This window comes from Marmota monax, unplaced genomic scaffold (assembly GCF_021218885.2).
Source record: "Marmota monax isolate L192 unplaced genomic scaffold, Marmota_monax_Labrador192_F-V1.1 WCK01_AAM20220418_F8-fsc00006, whole genome shotgun sequence".
Taxonomy (NCBI): domain Eukaryota; kingdom Metazoa; phylum Chordata; class Mammalia; order Rodentia; family Sciuridae; genus Marmota; species Marmota monax.
This window is the reverse complement of record NW_026693712.1, coordinates 17,880,383-17,902,856: the sequence shown is the minus strand read 5'-3', so window position 1 is coordinate 17,902,856 and position 22,474 is coordinate 17,880,383. Positions and strand designations below refer to the sequence as shown.

At 32.1% G+C, this 22,474-nt stretch overlaps 1 protein-coding gene across 9 annotated transcripts in view; it reads left to right on the top strand.

The window, feature by feature from the left end:
- The window catches only part of LOC124103771 (protocadherin alpha-C2), a 198,340-nt gene that overhangs the window by 119,130 nt on the left and 56,736 nt on the right, over positions 1–22,474 (top strand). The window lies entirely within an intron of this gene.

The following is a 22,474-nucleotide window of genomic DNA, read 5'->3' as shown; positions in this document are numbered from 1 at the left end:
TAAGCAAATTTTATGGGATTTGATTCTTCTGACTGGGAGATGGCTGCTAGCTATATTCTGAAATGTTTTTTAGATGAATCTTTGATAAAATTTAATCAATTAAATGGAACACTTTTTAGCATACCCTATGCCAAGAATTCTGGGAGTATAAAAGTGTTTAGAAGATTATCATAAGCCTCAAGGAGATTATGTTTTGGTTTTGAGAAACAAGGGTAAAACATTAAAAGCTATTAAAATAATAAAAGTAATATAGAGGCCTAAATCAACAACAACAAAAAATGAAGCACCAGAGCATTTCTTGAGAAACATATGTGCAAGACACTCTGGTACCTATAATGAAGAATAAAAAATATTTAAAATCTTTGTATACTATAGCAAACTATCATGGAAGAGAAGACATTTATTCAGACCATTACAATGCATTATGAAAAGGTCACAATAACCACAAGAGATGTAAAAATGAATTGCGGTGGGTATTCCAAGAAAAGAGAGAGAAAGCATGAGAGAACAGCTGGATGGGGAGGGAAACAGAAGTGGCTTTGTGATAGAGATAGCATTTGATTTGTATCTTGAATGATATACCATTTGATAAAATGTGGCCTATTCTGTAGCTTACACTTTTCATGAATATCATTTTGGCAAAATATTCTTCATTGAGCAAGGCACTCAGAATATAGCTAATGGCTCCACAACAGTGTTTTGTCATTACATAGAAATTATAAGCATGTCTCAGAACATCTATTTGTACTCATATGAAGAAGAAAATAATATTGGGTATAGGACTTAACAACCTTTTATTTTGCATATTTATTAATATATTTTATAAAGAAGAAAAATGACTAATTTTTGTGTCAGAAGCATTTGTATGTTCAAGGGTGAACTTACTATTCAAAGTCCATTCAACTTGGATTTAATTTTCTTATTATTTTAGAAGCCAAATATACTTAGCAAATAGGTAAATGCCATATTTGAGATTAATGTATCTAATCAAAGATAAATGATTCAAATACTATAGTTTATTCATAGTGGCTCTTGGCATCTCAAAATTTTTTTGAATAGAGTCAGGAAAATACCTTTTTTTTTCTAGGAATTCTACACTATTACTTTCTGACCTTTCTCATAGAAATTATGGATACAAAAGAGAGAGAGGTATACAGAGATAAGGAAAGGAAAAAATGAAGCATTCCTTATTTTGCTCTTTTAGGCTATAAGGGGGAAAGGGAAAGTGGGTTATGAGTTATTCTCTCACAAATAATGATGCTAACTGGAAATAAAATAGATTCACATCCAGTATATTTTTGTAAACTTAATATTATCACATAAGAACCCAATCTGTAAGATATGTCTGGTAAATGCTTGCTGAAGGAGTTAATAAATAAATATGCAAATTTGTGAATTGAATGATAATACTGTTCAACATCTAGGGGAAATTTCACTTTTCTACTTTTCCTGTGTATATATAGTTAACAGTTTGATGGTCACTTTCAAATTATGTTGTTTCAGTGATTATTTTCTTCCTCAGCACATGTACTAATAGCAGAGTGATTTTCTGGTCCTAGAGCTAGCTCAGTGCTATATTCTGGGGCAAAGCAAAAGTCCAGTCTATAGATGTCAGTGACAAAGGGATCAATGGGGTCACATGTTATTTCATTGTGACATTTGCAGTGAGTGCTACTTACAGAATCTCAGTTAATTTTGAGGGAGAAAATGGGTACCCCCAACATAAACATGAAATATCAAAGCTATTAGTATATGAATACTTTTCCATCAAGAAAATTAACCATTTATTCCTTTTATTTTATTGTTTTCTGTTACAAAGTTGAGAACACTAGTAATGGCTTTGAAGTTTGGGAATCAGGAATTATTTGAGAAACACATTTTTTACTATGGGAAGGAAACATATATAAGTTATAGGAAGACTAATGAACCTGGAAGTTAGAAGGATAATTAGATACTTGAAAATATATCAAGTAACAGAAAAATCTTCACCACATTTAAAATCTTCTCCACATTTAAAAAGCTTTTTAGTTTTTATTGATGCATATTAATTATATAGAGTAGTAGGGTTTTACTGTGGCACATGCACATAAGATAATTTGATTGACTTCACTCCCCATTAACTCCCTTTTCCCTCCTTATCTCCTCTCCTTCCAGATCCCCTTACTCTATCCTAATGGTCTCCCTTCTATTTTCATGAGACCTTTTTTTTTTCTCTCTAGCTTCTATATGTGAGAAAAAATGTATGACATTTGTCTTTCTGAGTTTGACTTATTTTACTTAACATGATGCTCTTCATTTCTTTCCATTTTTCTGCAAATGACACAATTTTCTTCTTCTTTTATGGCAGAATAAAACCCTGTGATATATTTTATTTATTCATTACACATTTTTAAACTGCTATGTGTAATAAAAAAAATCAGAGATAGGCTTCTCATAAGTGCAGGGATATTATGCCATCCCATTATCTAGTTCAGCAATCCTTTCTCATCATTGTTGATATTTCACTTTTTTGATAGTCCATTGGTTTGCTAATAATTTTTAGAAGTCTGGATATTTCCATATAAATAATGATTTTAAGAATATAAATAAAACAACTTATGTACAGCTGAAGTATCTGTAGTTCACACAGACATTTATTATTTACTTCTTCCTACTCAATAGCATATTGATCCAATCTCGATTCTTTAGCAAAGAATGCTTGTTGTAGTATTCACGGAATGTCTTAATATCAACAGAATTCTAAAAATATTTATTGCTTGAATTTTATTAAACAAAGTTCCTTTGAAAATCATGAAATTTAAAGATTATGTGTACCTAAGTCATAGTCATTTTGATACATGTGTTCATACTTTGGTCAAATTTTAAGCTCATCCCTCATTTTTTTTACAGTGTACATTAATATAGTAAGTATAAATACTAAAAATTGTCGGTTTAAGAAATTAAAAAACATGGTTTTTATTGTATCTCTCCTACTAATAATATTTAAAAGATATAAACAAAATCGATCCACTGATGATTGTGCAACAAATAGACAATATGTGTCTTTTTTTTGTTAAGAGTCTTGGGTTGGGGTTATAGCTCAGTGGTAGAGCACTTGCCTAGGACGTGTGAGACCCTGGATTCGATTCTCAGTACCACATATAAGTAAATAAAATAAAGGTCCATTGACAACTAAAAAAAAAAAGAGTCTTGATGAGCAATTTAATTTTTTCAGTTTGGTATCTAAGATAGTAAGTACCTCATCAGAGGTAAGGAGGTACTTTCATTTACATATTAATGTAAAATTTACTTGTCATTTAAAATTGTTTGCATTGGAAAGTTATTTTAGATAATATATATTAATGTAGTCAATATATGTGAGATAGCATACAACTGGCCATGTTCAATATTCCACATGAAAGTTATAGTTTGAACATACCAATGTCATATTAGTGTATTGTTCTTCTTGAATTAAACCAGTTCATTTTTTTCTAGGGCCTATTGGATATAGGAGAGTTCTGCTCTGCAGTATCATTTGTTAAAAGTGATAGAATATTTTTGGCATTCAAGTTTTTTTAAAAAACATATATTCCACAAGTAAACTTTCCCATAGGTTAATGAAATCTTTCCTTATATCTATTTTGACTTTGAGGCTGATAATCACACTTAAAAAAACTTAGGAATACTGTAAGAAAGCTTGCACAGCATATAAAATATATGGAGATTTAAAAAGTTATTTAAATAGTATACCAGTGTTTGTTGTATAATAGAGAACTTCAAATTCATACTGAAGAATGAAAAATAGCATTATAACTTGAGTGGACAAAAGGAAAAATCTATACTTGGGAAACATGAGTGGCAAAATATTGACAACATGTCTGACAATATTAGTGACCTATTGATTTTTGTTGTCTTTAATATTTGCTGTTAGAGGAAAACAATAATATTCCAGAGACTAAATACATTTAATTGGGTTGGGATGAAGATGGAATAAATTGCTGAAAGGTTTTTTTCATTGCTCAAATGCATCTCATATGAATATATTGACTTTTGGCAGAACTCATATATGGAGCACAGCCCAGGATTCTGACTAAAGTATTATAGAGTGAAAGAAATTTGTTGGTAAGAATCATTCTTTAAAAATAAAGCAAAACAAACAAGGTGACCACTTCTTTCATTCTCAGTTTTTTTTTTTAATTTTTTATTGTGGGTTGTTCAAAATATTACAAATTTCTTGACATATCATATTCCACACTTTGATTCAAGTGGGTTATGAACTCCCACCTTCACCCCATACACAGATTGCAGAATCACATCAGTTACACATCCATTGATTTACATATTGCCATACTAGTGTCTGTTGTGCTTCGCTGCCTTTCCCATCCTCCACCCTCCCCCCTCCCCACCTCTTCCCTCCCCTCCCCTCCTCTCTCTCTACCCCCTCCACTGTATAACCCTGAGGGTCTCCTTCCATTACCATGCAATTTCCCTTCTCTCTCCCTTTCCCTCCCACCTCTCATCCCTGTTAAATGTTAATCTTCTTCTCCTGCTCTTCGTCCCTACTCTGATCTTAGTTACTCTCCTTATATCAAAGAAGACATTTGGCATTTGTTTTTTAGGGATTGGCTAGCTTCACTTCATTCTCAGTTTTAATCAATGAGCTAAGGGAATAGTTTGAGATATAAACAAATAAAAAAGATATGAAAAAGATAAAAACAACCAATTAAGATATCTTGGTGGGGTTTTGCATCTATGTTTATCAGTTTAGATTGGTTTATCATTTTCTTTTCTTATTAAGGTTTAGTATCAAGGTTATGTTGGCTGTATTGAACAAGTTAAAATTTTTCTCTTTCTATTTTTAGTCCTATTCTCTGCCCAAATTTGTTAATATTGGTGATATGGTTTTCTTAACTATCTGGTAGAATTTACTAGTGAAGCTCTCTGTGTCTTTGTTTATAAAACATATCATTTTCATCTTTCGTCTATTTCCTCCTCAAGCTATAAATGCAGAAGGCCATTATATATTCATCTGGAACTTGTTTTAGAATCTAGGAGCAGATTCTACTCTGTGTTGCAGAGAAAGAAAAAGGCCTTTTATTCTATTGCATCCCAAGTATTCTTGGCTGTTTCTAGAGCCATATGGTTGCCATGTACATGTATTCTGTTTTCATAGTGGAACCCAAATGATAAAATCTAAAATGTACTCTTTTAAACCAGGCACATATGGATCTTATTTTTTATTTTTGTTATATATGACAGAAGAATGCATTACAATTCATATTACACATATAGAGCACAATTTTTCATATTGCTGGTTGTACACAAAGTAGTCACATCCTTCATGTCTTCTTACATGTACTTAGGGTAATGATGACCACCGCATTCCACCATCTTTCCTACCCCTGTGCCCCCTCCCTTCCTTTTTCCCCTTTTCTCTATCTAGAATTCATTTAATCCTCCCCCCACCCCTAGCATATTATGGGTCAACATCCTTAAATCAGAGAAATTATTCTGCATTTGGTTTTTTGGGATTGGCTGATTTCACTTAGCATTATGTTCTCCAGCTTCATCCATTTACCTGCAAATGCTATGTTTTTATTCTCTTCTAATGCTGAATAATATTCCATTGTGTATATATACCACATTTTCTTTATCCATTCATCTACTGAAGGGCATGTAGTTTGTTCCACAGTTTAGCTATTTATTGTAAATTGTGCTGCTATAGACATTGATGTGGCTGTGATCCTGTAGTATGCTGTTTTTAAGTCCTATTGGTATAGAACGAGGAGTGAGATAGCTGGGTCTAATGGTGGTTCCATTCACAGTTTTCCAAGGAATCTCCATACTGCTTTTCATATTGGCTGCACCAATTTGCGGTCCCATGGATCTTAATCTTAAGCAAAGGCTACAGTTGTTTTGATTAGAATAAAAATGATGTTCGCAACAAATAAAAGCAACCAATTAAGATATATTGTGGGGTTTTGCATCTATGTTTAGCAGTTTAGAATGGTTTATCATTTTCTTCTCTTATTAGGGTTTGGTATTAAGGTTATGTTGGCTATATTGAACAAGTTAAAATTTTTCTCTTTCTATTTTTATTCCTATTCTGTGCCCATGTTTGTTAATATTGGTGATATGGTTTTCTTGACTATCTGGTGGAATTTACTATGAAGCTCTCTATGACTTAAGTTTTAAGTGTGGGAAAATTTAAATCATGAAATTAAATTCATTAATAATAGAATTATTCATATTTTTACTTTCCATGTTTCGTTTTTGTAAATTTAGTCCAAGAAATATGTTTTATAAAGAAAAAAAATTATTGGAAATTTCAGTCCATTACTGAAGAGAGTAGTTGCCCATCTGTGAATGGAAGAATAGGTAAAATTTCAAAATTTCTGTTTCAGGAAGATATTAGTTTGAACATGGCTTATGAGCCATTAAAGTTTCACTATCACTGACCAGAGAATCTGAAATCCTTAGGCAATTTCATCTAAGCTTTCAAATATCTTGGCATAAAGTGTGTATGTCCTTTTTGATCTTTATCATACCTGCAGGGTCTGTAGTGAGAGTCTTCTTTTCAATCCTGGTATTATTACCTCTCAGTTTTCACGACTGGACTTGAAATAGTTCATTAATTATATTAGTCTTTCCAAGGTAATGTTTGGTTTCTGGGGTTCTCTTTTTTATACATTTGCTTCTATTTTATTAATCTCTGCTCTTTCTTGTTCATATTCAGTATGCCATTTGTCTTCTACTTTCTAGTTCAGCTTACTGATTATAGGCTTTTGTCATTTGTAATGTATGGATTTAAAGCTGTAAATTTTCCACTAACAATGGCATTAGCTGCCTCATGCTAATCTTATTTAAAAATTTTAAATGAGATGTAACATACATAAAAGTTCATACATTGTAAGCACACAGCTTAATGAAGAATCCAAAGCTAACACAATCATGTAACTACAACAGAGGTAAAGAAATTGAGCATTACTAGTACCCTAGACATTCCTTCTAAAATGTAACCATCATCATGGGTTTCAACATGTAGTATATTGTAGTCATATATATAACATAATCGGATTAATCATATATGATCATATGCTGTGCTTCTATTTTCATGTTGGGACTTTTTTTCACTCAGAAGTATATTTGTGTCACTTATCTGGGCTGGTATGTGTAGCAAAAATTCATCCATTAAATTTCTGTATGGTTTTATTGCACAAATCCACCATAAGTTTTTATCCTTTTTCTGTTGATGGATTTTTTTCAAGTTTGTTTTTATTGTAAGCAATTCTGATGTAAACATTTTTTTCATGTCTTTTGGTACATATATATTTACTTTTTTTGATATATTGGTAGTAGGAGTTTCTTGATTATAAAGTATTTGTATGTTCAGTTTAATAGCTACTGACAATAGTTCCCCAAATTAGTTGCACCATTTTTTCCTCCCACTAGCAGCATTTGAGATTTTCAGTTATTACACATGCTTTTAATACTTAGTGTCATCAGCATCTTTAATTGTCATCATTATGGTGGTACGATTGATTAGTATCTCATTTATTAGTTCTCGATTTTTTTATCGAATGGTAATTAAGTACCAAACAGTTTGCATCAGTGACTACTAAAATGTTAATTCCATTCACCCCTCCCTTGCATTATATAATTTTTCAAGTCAGGTTTATTGGTCATTTGGAAATATTGGTTCACTGAGATATTCAGACCTTCTAGATGCAGATACATTTTACTATACAATATTTTTTAAAAAGCCCATACATTTGTTCATACTTCCACTGATCTCACCTGAAAATCTTAGTATTAGGATTCTGGAAGCTCACAGTGGTGGACACAAGTTTTCCAAAAGTGTAATTCACATTAAAAATCTTGAATTTATTATCTACAATAAATATTGTCAATTATTCCCCTTGTAATGACAGGTTCATTCCATTCATTTTTGAGAGAATATTTGTCAAATACTCTTATTTACACTTGATATTAGCAAAAAGGCCAAGAAGTGATGAATATTCACATCTAAATACCTGTAGTTTGTCAGTCTTTCTTGTCAGTAAAAATAATGTTCCATTAAAAAAAAAGTGCTTTGTTCATCCCACAACTCAAAACAATCACTGAGTGCTTTTCCTTGAGGCAGCTATCATTCTTAAGGATGCAACAGAAGTATTTTTGGCATACTTCCTATTTCCATTTCCTCACACAAAATATTTAAAAGATGTGTACCTAATTGTTGAGATTTATCAGTATAAAAATTAATAATATCCAATGCTTCATCAAAATTGCTTTTTGACATGACAAGATTGCTATTTTTCTTACTGCAAATGAGTACAATGATTACTACACAGCTTGGAGCTACTATCTTGACTCCATCTATCATGCCCAGTTTTAACCATCAGTGCCTTTACATCATCAGTGCAAATGTAAAGACAGTTAAAAAGGCAAATAGTGTTTTAGCATTATTTTGAACATAAATTGGAACTGATGTAGACACCCAAAGGATCTACAGATCACACTTTGAGAATCACTGTTCTATTATTCCTTCTTTCTTTATTAATGATAAAATTTCTGTCAAGGGAATAAACTTCTTCTCGACTTTTTGATTAACCTGAAGTATAGTTCACATAGGGAAGGCAAGATAAATACTTCTTTCCCTTCATTTTATAGTTTTGAAAGTAATCAATTGATTCTTTACTTTCCTACAAAAAGGACCAATGAATTTTTTACCTGTCACAGTTTCTTAGACTCAAACTTATTTGATAGGTCTCAATACATTGCATTTATTAATCTTATTACTCAAATTATGCTAACTTTACTAAGTGGGGTTCTGTTTAGATTAACTGCTGAGTCTCTCTGTGTGGGTCTTGTTTTGAACCTTTTATTCTGAAATAATTATAGATTCACACAAAGTTACAAAAGTAATACAGAGAGGTCCCAAGTGTTCCTCACCCAGTTTCGTCAGTGATGACATCCTGAGTCTTTTTTACTCTACTCTTGATAGTGTTTAGAACACTTCATTGCTTTCTGATATGACAAGATGTCCAAGTCAACTTGTATATTTCCTGTCCCAAACTTGCAAACAGCCATTCCATACTCATCTAACTTGTGATGTATTATATCTTTTAAAAAATCAATATCCCTTAATTTAGTAACAGAAAATACCTAGAGATACTGATATTCTATAACAATAAGCATACATATTATTCAAATCATATTTCTAAAAATCATCTCATACCAAAAATAATTTAAGGACTCTTGGAGAATGGCTGACTCCAGGTCTGGCACAGGAAATATACAAGGTGATTTGGACATCTTGTCAAATCAAAAAGCAATGAAGTGCTCTAAAAACTACCAAGAGTAATGTAAAATGTCATCATCAAAGGATGTCATCATCAAAGAAACTGAGTGATAAACACTTGGGACCTCTCTGTATTACTTTTGTAACTTTGTATGAATCTATAATTATTTCAGAATAAAAAGTTTAAAACAAGACCCACACATGAGAAAGACTCAGCAGTTAATCTAAACAGAACCCCACTCAAGTTCAGCTTTCTGAGGTTTTTACTTATTCAGTATTACATTTGTATCCATTTCTCCCATCTGTAAAATCTCACTTTTCATCTCATTTGTTATTCCATACTGCTTAAATGATGGACTTAGAAAATAATGCCAGCACTACTCTAACATGACTACTGTAATGTTTTAATATTTTTTTGCCATTCTTTCTATTTGTAAGGTATACCCCAGTAGACAGATACAATCAAATTACTGAATTTTAAAATCTCTTGAAATAGTTCCTCTCATGTATAAACCATCAATTTAGATATAATAATTATGTTCATTCAGTCCAAGTTGCTTTCAAATTTAGGCCTTGCTTTTTAAATTTAACTTTATTTTATAATTACGTGAAATATTTCCATGGTTCCAAAATAAGTTCATAAAACAAGATATATTTAGTCTAACATCTGTTGTTACATACAATACTCATTCTTCTCTACTTTGATTTTTTAGTTGAAGATATAAACTCAATTATGTCAAAGTGAATCCTAATGTTAAAAAGAATCAATAATATATATAAGCTCAAGATTACTCTATAAGTATTATATAGAAATACACCTTGCTTCTTAATAGTGTTGATTAAAGAAGTTCCCCATTTTAATGATATTCAATTCGTTGATATATTTCTTTTTACTTAGTATTCTTTCTATCCTTTTAAAGAAAATGTAGCATGCTTCAAGATCATGGAGACATATTTCCTGTTTTCTTCTAGATTGTTGCTGTCTGATAGAACTTGCTGACATGTAGAAAATTTTCTGTATCTGCAGATAGACCTGTGGCTACTGAGCATTGGAAATGGGTCTAATGAAACTGAGGGATCGATGGCTAATGTTATTAATTTTAATTAAGCTTAAATTAAAATAGCCACCTCTGGCTAGTAATGTAGTTCCAGAAACTTTCTTGTTTTAACTTGAAATTTAGATCTTGAATACCTGATACTATTTTTGAGTACAATATAAAGAGGGAGTCAAGATTTGTTTTTGTTTGTTTACGTAAATCCAGTAGGATTTTTTCTATATCTACACAATATTTAATAAAAGACCATCCTTTTCTCACTATGTACTCTGCAGTGCTCACTTTGTCATAAATTTTATATATATATATTTATGTATACACACACTCACATATATATATATATATATATATATATATAAACATTTATTCTGTTTCTGGATTCTCTATTTTATTTCATTAGTCTATTTGTCTATTCTTTTATTTCTCTTTTTAAAATTTGTTCTACTTAGTTGTACATGACAGCAGAATGCATTTCAATTCATCATATGCAAATGAAATGCAACATTTCTTTTTTTTTTAAAAGGGAGGGAGGGAGGGAGAGAGAGAGAGAGAATTTTAATATTTTATTTTTTAGTTATCGGCGAACACAACATCTTTGTTTGTATGTGGTGCTGAGGATCGAACCCGGCCGCACACATGCCAGGCGAACGCGCTACCGCTTGAGCCACATCCCCAGCCCCCTGAAATGCAACATTTCAATTCTCTGGTTGTACATGGTGTAGAGATGCACCATTCATGCAATCATACATGTACCTAGGGTAATGATGTCCATCTCATTCCACCATCTTCTTCTAGACCCATTAACCCCTCCCCACCCTCCCCCTTGCCCAATCCAAAGTTTCTCCATTCTTCTCATGCCCGGCCCCCATAATAGATCAGCATCCACTAATCAGAGACCACATTTGGCTTTTAGTTTTTTGGGATTGGCTTACTTCACTTAGCATGATATTCTCCAACTCTCTCCACTTACCTGCAAATGCCATAATTTTATTCTTTTAATGCTGAGTAATATTCCATTGTGTAAAGAAACCACGGTTTCTTTATCCATTCATCTATTATTGGGCATCAAGGTTGGTTCCACAGTTTAGCTATTGTGAATTCAGCTGCTATAAACATTGGTGTAGCTGTGTCACTATAGTATGCTGATTTTAAGTCCTTTGAGTATAGATGAAGGAGTAGGATAGCTGGATCAAATGGTAGTCCCATTCCAAGTTTTCTGAGGAATTTACACACTGCTTTCCAAAGTGGTTGCACCAATTTGCAGTCCCACCAACAACGTATGAATGTACCTTTTCCCACACATCCTCTCCAACACTTATTATTGCTTGTATTCTTAATAACTGCCATTCTGACTAGGGTGAGATAAAATCTTAGAGTATTTTTAATTTGCATTCCTCTAATTACTAAAGATTTTGAACATTTTTTCATATATATGTGATGATTGCTTGTATATCTTCTTCTGAGAAGTGTCTGTTCAGTTCCTTAGCCCATTTATTGATTGGGTTGTTTTTTTGTATTAAGTTTTTATTTTTTAGTTCTTTATATGGAGATTAGTACTGTGCATGTGGTAAAAATTTGCTCCCATTTGTAGGATTTTTCTTCACCTCAATGATTCTTTTGCTGAGAAGAAGCTTTTTAGTTTGAATCCATCCCATTTATTGATTTTTTTAGTTGTAGTTGGACACAATACCTTTATTTTACTTATTTGTTTTTATGTGGTGTTGAGGATGGAACCCAGTGCCTTGCATGTGCTAGGCAAGCACTGTACCACTGAGCCACAATCCCAGCCCCTCATTTATTGATTCTTGATTTTATTTCTTGTGCTTTTGGAGTCTTGTTAAGGAAGTCAGGGCCTAATCTGATATTATGAAGATTTGGGCCTAGGTTTCCTTCTGTTAGGTGCAGGATCTCTGGTCTAATTCCTAGGTCCTTAATTCATTTTGAGTTGAGTTTTGTGCATGATGAGAGATAGAGGTTTAATTTCATTTTGTTGCATTTGGATTTCCAGTTTCCCAGCATCATTTATTGAAGAGGCTATTCTTTCTCCAATGTATGTTTTTGGCACCTTTGTCTAGTATGAGATAACTGTATTTATGTAGGTTGGTCTCTGTGTCTTCTATTTTGTACCATTGTTCTACATGTCATTTTGGAGCCAATACCATGCTGTTTTTGTTGCTGTTGCTCTGTAGTATAGTTTAAGTTCTGGTATTTTGATGCCTCTTGCTTCGCTTTTCTTACTAAGATTGCTTTGGCTATTCTGGGTCTCTTATTTTAGTCTGTCTATTCATTCTGTGTTAAATATAGTAGCTTTAAATTTGCGTTGATATGCAATTATGTAAATGGTATTTTTTTTGTCTCTGAGATTAGCTTAGCTATTTTGGGCCCTTTGCATTTCTATATAAATTATGGAATCAGTTTGTTAGTTTCTACCAAGACTCCTGATTTGAATTTAATTGGTATGACATTGAATCTATAGAAAGTATGGGGTATGTTGTTAATATTTTATTTGGATTTTATTGAGACTACAAAAATATGGGTTTTTTTGACATATTGACAATATTGAGACATCCAATTTATTTACAAGGAATAATCTTCCATTTATTTTATTTACTATTTTTCTCAGTGTTTGTGTATGTTTGGAATGAGCTATCTTTTGACAACTAGCAAATAAAAGACATATTACGTTTAAATGAACAGTAACAGAGATGAAAATTGACATGTCAAGAAAAAAATAAAAGCCAGAAAATACTGGAATGACCTTCAAAGAGCTGAAGGAAAGTATCTACACACCTAGAATTTTATTTTATTTTACTTTTTATTTTTTTAAGAGAGAGAGAGAGAGAGAGAGAGAGAGAGAGAGAGAGAGAGAATTTTTTAATATTTATTTTTTAGTTTTTCGGTGGATACAACATCTTTGTTTTGTATGTGGTGTTGAGGATCGAACCCGGGCCGCACGCATGCCAGGCAAGCGCACTACTGCTTGAGCCACATCCCCAGCCCAAACCTAGAATTTTATACCCAATGAAATAGCCTTCAAAAAGGAAGGTAAAGAAAAATATTTTCAAATTAACCAAAGCTTAGGTAGAGTATCCCGAGCAGATCTGTACCAAAAGAAATAGAACATGATTTCTGTAAGTATATGGAAAATATTCCCAGGTAGAATTACAGAAATATTTTAAGTAAGAAAGAAGATGGTGAATATTCACTGATTAAAACAAAAGCACTATTTACATCTAATGAGTGAAAATCACTGGATCAGTGATAGTCTGTGAGCAAGAATTTGAAAGCATTAAAGGAAATAAAAGAGACAATAAATGATATAAAATTGTGATTTGGCAATTCTTTGTGTGCCTTCAGCTGAACTGTTCAATAAAGCAGACACTAGCCACATATAACTACTGAGTGCTTGAAATGTACTGCAAGTATAAAAGCAGTTTTGAAAGTTTCAAAAGGCAATTATGCATACTAGAATTAAAATGTAATAAGAACTGAAATATATGATAATAGTAATAAAAATATGAGTCAAGATCAACAGAATTAAAATGCTATATGTCATTTCATTTTCCTGGAAGCACTAGAACTAGAAACTATATAGACTTTAAAGTCAAGGATGTATGTTGTAGTCTCTAGGGTGATCCTCTTAAAATATTAAAAGAATATTTAACAAATAAGCTAATCATGGGGAGAGAGTAGGATAAAAGTTATTTAATGCAAAAGAAGGCAAAAAATTAGAAAAGGGCAATTTAAACATATGGGACAAATAAAAACAAATGACAGATTTAAATTTTTGTATGCCAGTAATTATAGACTAAACCCTCAAATTAGCAGAGATAGACCAGTTAGAAATTAAACACTCATATGTCACTTGCTAGAGACACACCTTTATTTCAAAGACAAAACAAAGTAAAAATTAAAGAGATGGGAAGAGATAACATGTGAACACATCAAAAAGAAATAATATAGCTACTATGTCAGTTATGGTAGAATTTAAGTCTTATGAATATAGATAGGGTAATTATATGATGATAAAAGGGTCAATCCATTAGGAAGATAAACTAGTCATAAATTTCAATGCAATATTATCCTCTTTAATTACATTAAGTAAAGATGGCTGGCCTCCAATAAGAAGTAGAGAAATCCATAATTAGAATGTGAAATTTTAACATACAAGGAGACAAAAGAAAAATAATAAGAATAAAAAATCTGGAATAACAGGATTAACAAGTGTGTATACATGGGTGTATTGAAAAACATTATTATTAGTGAAACATACTCATATTATTGTATGTAGCTGTATATCCTTCATTCCCATTGTATGATATTTTCAGGGTATGAGTGTTCAATCTTTGTAAATGTTCTGCATGTTCATGAAAAGATAGTATTCTGAAATAGCTTGTTGTATTGTTCTATGCAGCCATTAAGTCAATTTTATTAGTAGTATTGTTCAAATATTCTGTACTTTTTAATTGCTTTTGTTTATTTTTATCAGTTACGGAGAAAATTATATTAAAGTATATTGCTATGAATTATGAATTGTTTAATTCTTCTTGGATTCATTTTTTTTTGCTTTATAAGTTGTGAACCTTTTTATTTAGGTGTGTAACTAAATTTAAATTTGTAGTATCTTCCTGCTAAATTAAAACTTTTGGCATTATTTATTATTCATTTCTACTTCTGCTGGTGATGAACTACTATGGTTTTCTTTGCTTGAATAGTCAACAGTGAATTTTTTTAAAAAAATATTTTTAGTTGTGGATGGACACAATATCTTTATTTTGTTCATTTATTATTTTTTATGTGGTGCTGAGAATCAAACCCAGTGCCTCACACATGCCAGGCAAGTGCTCTACCACTGAGCCACAACCCCAGACCCGAGAGTGACTTTTTTCTTGTCATTTTTGAAATGATACTTTTTCCCTGAGTATTGAATTTTAGGTTGTCATTTATTTCCTTTTTGCTACATTAAAGCTATCTCCTCCTTATCTTCTGGGTTCCACTGTGGTTATTGTGCTGTTTTATTAATAGTTTATTATGTTTTTTTTCAGTTTTACTAATTTTAAACTCTTGTGTGTTAAAAACACCAATGTGTTGTTAAAAACACCCTTTGAGTTTTAAAAAACTTTTTTTGGTGCTGGGGATTCAAGCCAGGGCCTCTCATATGCTTGGCAAGCACTCTAGCACTGACCTACATCGCCAGCAAGTTTTAAATTTTGTTATTATGTTTTTCATTTAGAAAATTGTAATTATTATTGTTCAAACCTGCTAGGATTTTTTTTATTGTTTTCTGTTTCTTTAAATTATTTTAACCTTACCTTTTATTTACTTAACTATATTAAATCTCCATCTTACAATTCCAAAGTCTGAAGACTGCAAGTATGTTTCTGCTGTGTATTCTTTCAGCTGGTTCTTGTTTGCAGCTCCATATTTTCTGTGTGCCAGGTTTTCTTTGACTCGTCATGGTCATTATCCTGAAAATATTTGTCAGGATATCATGAGGTCTTTCCTTCAGGATCAATTTTTATTTACTTCTTCCAGTATCTGAATATATTGCTTGTAATACACTTTAAATCAAATTCAAGACTTGAGGGTCCCAGCTATTTAGACTATATATTTACAGCTGAAAATATGTAGGATGTTCAGTACTTAATTGTTAATGGGATTTTTTTTCCTTTCCTGTTTACCTTCTATTGCCAATTCAAACTCCTCAGCAGTTCTCTGAGGTGGTGAATAGATGAGCTTAGTTTTTATATACCATTAGCTGGAGAATTTAGTCCTTTGGAATTTCAGACTAAAGTAGTTTGTTTGCTTGCTTGTAGCACCTCAAATCTGTGACTTCATACATGCTAGGCAAGTACTCTGCTACTGAGCTACATCTCCAGTCCCTAATGTAGTTTGAAGATCCTGTAAAGGTCCCCATTTTAAATATATCCTGGTTCTTAATTTCTGTCTTCCTTACTCCATATTTATCTGATTTTATATCTAAGTTTATGTTGACATAGAATTTCCGAACAAAAATCAAGCTCAATATTCTGGTTTCCTCCAGAATTTGTCCCAGCAGTCCCCCATTATCTTGTCAGATCTCCAGGGCCTTTTAAGATAATTATCTTAATGTTTCATCCATAATACTTAGATACTTTCAGTAGGATGGCTGCTGTGAATAATTTAGGTTGCCATTATTTGATATTCCCTGTAATTCAGTGTTATCACTAGCAGACTAGCAACTAAGTCATATTGAAATGCCTTTTTTCAATTACTTTTTAAAATTTATTCTTTTTAGTTATACAGCAGAATGTATTTTGTCATATCATACATTCATGGAGTATAACTTCCCATTCTTATGGTTGTATATGATGAGAAGTTATGCTGGTCATGCATTCATACATGAACATAGGAAAATTATGCCCCATTCATTCTACTGTCTTTCTCATTTCCATACCCACTCCTTTCCCCCTATTTCCCCCATCCCCCCCCCATTGTGAGTCAGCATCCACATATCAGAGAGGATATTCTGCGTTTGGTTCTGGGAGATTGGCGTATTAAATGCTTGTTTAATATGGCTTAAAATATTTAAATTACATTTATTTTTTTAAAAAGAATGCCTTTATTTTACCCAAACCTTTTTAGAGGGATTTCTATCTCTAATTGATTTTGGGGAAATGATTCATAAGTAAGATCTACTATGAAATATTTAGGAATTGAACTGGAGAGCAAATGCTTTCACTTAAAACATTTGCATAAACTGTCTTTATTGAAGGTGATATTTGTAGCTTTACTTGACATAAAACCATTTCCCAATACCTCTATTCTAGCCATTCCACTGATAACACATTTTTTGAGCACAAAATATTCAAAGTATAGAGAGAAGTAAGAAATAATCAACATTATTAAAATATATTTAATAATACATAAGTAAACCATCAATTATAATCAGTCAGATGGAAAAAAGTTCACTCCACCTGGATAACTGAGAGGGGAGTTCATACCCCATATTGATGAATATTGATGAAGTGTGTTGTCTGTTGGAAAGCAGGGGCAGGCAGGGAAATTTTCCCAAGTAGGATATCCCTTTAGCAGAATATTAATGGTTGATCTGGGAAGCAAGCGGGGAGGGTAGAGTGGAGGATGAGAATTTTAGCTACAGTAGTAACTATAAATAAAGGTCTGGAGGAATGAGAAAGCATAGAAGGAATTAAAAATCATTTGATTTAGTCAAAGCATGCTATACATGTAAAAGCAAGTTAGAAACGTAGCTGTATAACCAATGTGATCCTGCAATCTGTACATGTGGAAAAATAAGAATTCATACCCCATTTGAATCAAATATATGATATGTCAAGATCATTGTATTGTCTTGAGCAACTAATAAAAAAAGTGGACCAAAAAAAAAAAAAAAAAACAAGGTAGAACTTCAGAGTTGATAAGTAAATGAGAATCAGACATAGAAGATTGTTCAATGAATGGCTTAGGATTTTAGAATTTATATTAAGAATATGGAGAGCCATTAAGAATGAAAAAAAATCTAAAAACAACTTTTGCATTAAATGGACATCACAGGCATTTCAGAAAAAAGAGAAGAAACTGTAATCCTAATGGCCAAGTATAGTCACAATTATGTATTTCTACGGCTCTTTTAAAAAATGTTTTCTATGCATGTTTTAAAACTAGCTGTAATCAATTATAAGTATATGGTATTTTATTATAAAATTAATTTATATTTATAAAATGGAGTAAAATTTTGGAGAGTACATTTTCATCTGTTTTTAATTTAAGGCCTTAAGTTGTTATAAAACATTTGTCAAGCTAGTTTAAATGACTATGTACAATTACGTAAGCTATTATAATTTGGATTGTTTCTGTATTTTAAAAATACCATGTAAAATGTAAAGTAAAATTATTTACATTAATATCTATGTTCCCTAAGAGTGGAAAATCATATATATAAGAAATCAAAGTAAGTTGATTCGAAAAATTTAAATTATCTTGCATCAAATCATATAAAAGTACCTGGGTAGATGATGTGCATACAAGTAATTGTAGTCTTTCTATTTGTCAGTGGTAAAAAATAAAATGGCAAAAAGTTCTCATTCAGAAAAACAATAAACAAAATATTTAAGAATAATTTTAATGAGAAATGTGAAAAGTATGAAATTTTGTTGAAAAATATTTAAAATCTTGCATAAATGTGGTAGCATGATATATTATTAGATGAAATATTACAAAGGTGTTTTTCCCAAATTAGCTAGATTTTGTCCTGTGTCAATAAAAATTTTAATGGGTTTATTATTTTTTAACATGATAATTTTTTTTCAAAAAAAATTGCCTCTAAGAATCAATATGCAGAAAAAATATTGACAAAATGGAAAAAAATTTAAGGTGTAGACATTCTATTATAAGAATAACATTTGAAAAAACATTATTATAGCAATGTTGGTTAGTATCCATGGGATAAGACCAGATTGGAGAAAGGGAAATGAACTACTGCTAAAATATCTAGACACTTGGAAGGTTTAAACTGAGGCTAGGGGAAAGGAATTGACTATGATATAAAGGAAAGAATCGATAGGGTTTAGTTACTAAATGTGGGGGTAACTGTAAAATAACAGAGTCTATCAAGATTCATGGAAAGGATGAGTTTAGTTTAGAAATATCACTAAGTGGAGATAGATAAGAGTTGAATTTGTTCAGAGAAGCTGTATTCTAAGATAGATTTTGAGTCATTTACATAAACATGATCCTTGGAGCTAGAGTATTGATAAAACGATAAACAATGCATAAAGTGTATGTGTGGTGAGGAGAGGGATAAGGTCAAAATCTTGTGGAATACATTATGAAGTCTGAATTCCATATTGAATCAGAAAGAAACAGTAGGAGATGCAGGGGGGAAAAAATCCAGGGAGGAGTGCTTTATCTAGATCAAAAAAGGAAGGCTGAAGATAGAGGGTTGATAATTAAAGGGATGAGGGCTGTTAGTGGTGTGAAGGAATATATTTCCTACTTTAAATGGTTTAATCAATGGTTTAATTATTTGAAGATGGTTTTTCTGATATCTGAAGCGATCATTTCAGATCGCTTTTGAAGATCATTTTTCTGATATCTGAAGCGATCATTTTTAAAAGAAGGGTACAGCAGAAGTACAATGTTGTATTCTATTCATTCTAACAGTATTTGTCATATTATTTTGTCTGGGAACATCTTAACAAGTTGGAACAATAATGTAGAGAATTTTGGGTTTTGCTCCTAAACATTTTTGTATTTTACAACTCTGCTGAACTCCACAGTGAAAAGTGCCTATTTCCCCATTGTTCTGAAGTGAGACATTAGAACTGTCCTTATTTCTCCCATCCATATACTCTGCTGTATAGTTTCTATCATCCCAGAAACATCTCTTTATGCTCTCAGTTTCTGATATTGGCTTATTCCATCTATAAATGATTGTGTGAATGATTTTAACCTCTCTACTGGATCTGCTTTGTAGTATTGAATGTTACAATTTTTTTTTTACTCAGAAATAGTTTTCTTCAGTCCCTTCTATCTAACCACATTTGGGGCTATTATGGAAATAATACTAAAATGCTTTTTTTATCAGGTCCAACAAAATCAGATTGTCTCTATTCTCAGTACCTAGGAGTAATGCAGATGCCTAGAAAATGAATAAGAAATGTAGCTTTCCCATTCCTGTTCTGTTGATAATTGGAAAATGTTATGCAATAGAAAAAATTACACTTGACCTCTTCTCATAAGAAAGTGGTATATTCTGAATCTCCACCAAAGCCTTTAAAACATATCTTCCTAAGGTTAATGACAGCCTGAGCCAGACAGTTAATTATTAATGTGCATAAGATTAAATGTATCTTCCTATCACCTGTCTTCTACCATTAAGAATTCATTTAAGTATTGGGAAAAGTACAGTTATGCTACATGCATACTGGTGTGTTATGAATTAAATTTTTTTCTTTTCTAATATTTTAAAAATTTATTTATTTATTCTAATTTGTTATACATGATATCAGAATGCATTTCAATTCATAGTACATATATACAGTACAATTTTTCATGTCTCTGGTTGTACACAAAGTAGAGTCTCACCATTTGTGTCTTCATACATGTACTTAGCGTAATTATGTCCATCGCATTCCACCATCTTTCTTACCACCATGCCCCCCCTTTCCCTCCCTCCCCTTGCTCTATCTAAAGTTCCTCCATTCTTCCCATGCTCCCCACCCCATCCCCATTATGTATCAGCATCCACATATCAGCGAAAACATTTGGCATTTGGTTTTTTGGGATTGGCTTACTTCACTTAGCACAATATTCTCCAACTCCATCCATTTACTTGTAAATGCCATGATTTTATTCTCTTTTAATGCTGAATAATATTCCATTGTGTATATATACCACATTTTCTTCATCCATTCATCTACTAAAGGGCATTTAGGTTGGTTCCCCAATTTAGCTATTGTGAATTGTGCTGCTGTAAACATTAAAATGGCTGCATCACTGTAGTATGCTGTTTTTAAATCCTTTGGGTATAAATCAAGGAGTGGGATAGCTGGGTCAAATGGAGGTTCCATTCCCAGTTTTCCAAGGAATCTCCACACTACTTTCCAGATTGGTTGCACCATTTGCAGTCCCACCAGCAATGTATGAGTGTGCCTTTTCCCCCACATCCTCGCCAACACTTATTGTTTTTTTTTTTTTTATTCTTAATAGGTGCCATTCTGACTGGAGGGAGATGAAATCTTACAGTAGTTTTGATTTGCATTTCTCTAATTGCTAGAGATGTTGAATATTTTTTCATATATTTGTTGATTGTATATCATCTTCTGCAAAGTGTCTGTTCAGTCCTTGGCCCATTTATTAATTGGGTTATTTGCTTTATTGGTATTAAGATTTTTGAGTTCTTTATATATCCTAGAGATTAGTGCTGTATCTGATGTGTGTGTGGTAAAAATTTGCTCCCATTCTGTAGGCTCTCTATTCACCTCACTGGTTATTTCTTTTGCTGAGAAGCTTTTTAGTTTGAATCCATCCCATTTAGTGATTCTTGATTTTATTTCTTGTGCTTTAGAGTCTTATAAGAAAGTCGGGGACTAATCTGAACATGATGAAGATTTGGGCCTACTTTTTCTTCTGTTAGGGATAGGATCTCTGAGTTAATTCCTAGGTCCTTGATCCACTTTGAGTTGAGTTTTGTGCATGGTGAGAGAAAGGGGCTTAATTTCATTTTGCTGCATATGGATTTCCATTTTTTCCAGTACCATTTGTTGAAGACTCTATCTTTTCTCCAGTTATGTTTTTGGTGCCTTTGTCTAATATGAGATAACTGCATTTGTGTGGATTTGTCTCTGTGTCCTCTATTCTGTACCATTGGTCTATAAGTCTATTTTGGTGCCAATACCATGCCATTTTTGTTATTATTGCTCTGTAGTATAGTTTAAGGTCTGGTGTAATGTGCCACCTGTTTCACTCTTCTTGCTAAGGATTGCTTTAGCTATTCTGGGTCTCTTATTTTTCCAAATAAATTCCATGACTGCTTTTTCTATTTCTTTGAGGAATGTCATTGGGATTTTTATTGGAATTGCATTAAAACTGTATAGTGCTTTTGGTAGTTTTTTGCTTTTGGTAGTATGATCATTTTGAAAATATTAATTCTGCCTATCCAAGAACAAGGGAGATCTTTCCATTTTCTAAGGTCTTCTTTAATTTCTTTCTTTAGTGTTCTGTAGTTTTCATTATAGAGGTCTTTGACCTTTTCGTTTAGTTGACTCCCAAGTTTGTTTGTTTGTTTGTTTTGAGGCTATTGTAAACAGGGTGGTTTTTCCAGTTTCTCTTTCAGAGAATTTGTCACTGATGTAGAGAAATGCCTTTGATTTATGGGTGTTGATTTTATATCCTGCTACTTTGCTGAATTCCTTTATTAGTTCTAGAAGTTTTCTGGTGGAATTTTTTTGGATCCTCTAAGTATAGAATCATGTTGCCAGCAAATAGTGATAGTTTGAGTTCTTCTTTTCCTATCCGTATCCTTTTAATTTCTTTCATCTGTCTAATTGCTCTGGCTAGAGTTTCAAGAACTATGTTAAATAGAAGTGATGAAAGAGGCCATCCCTGTCCTGTTCCAGTTTCTAGAGGAAATGCTTTC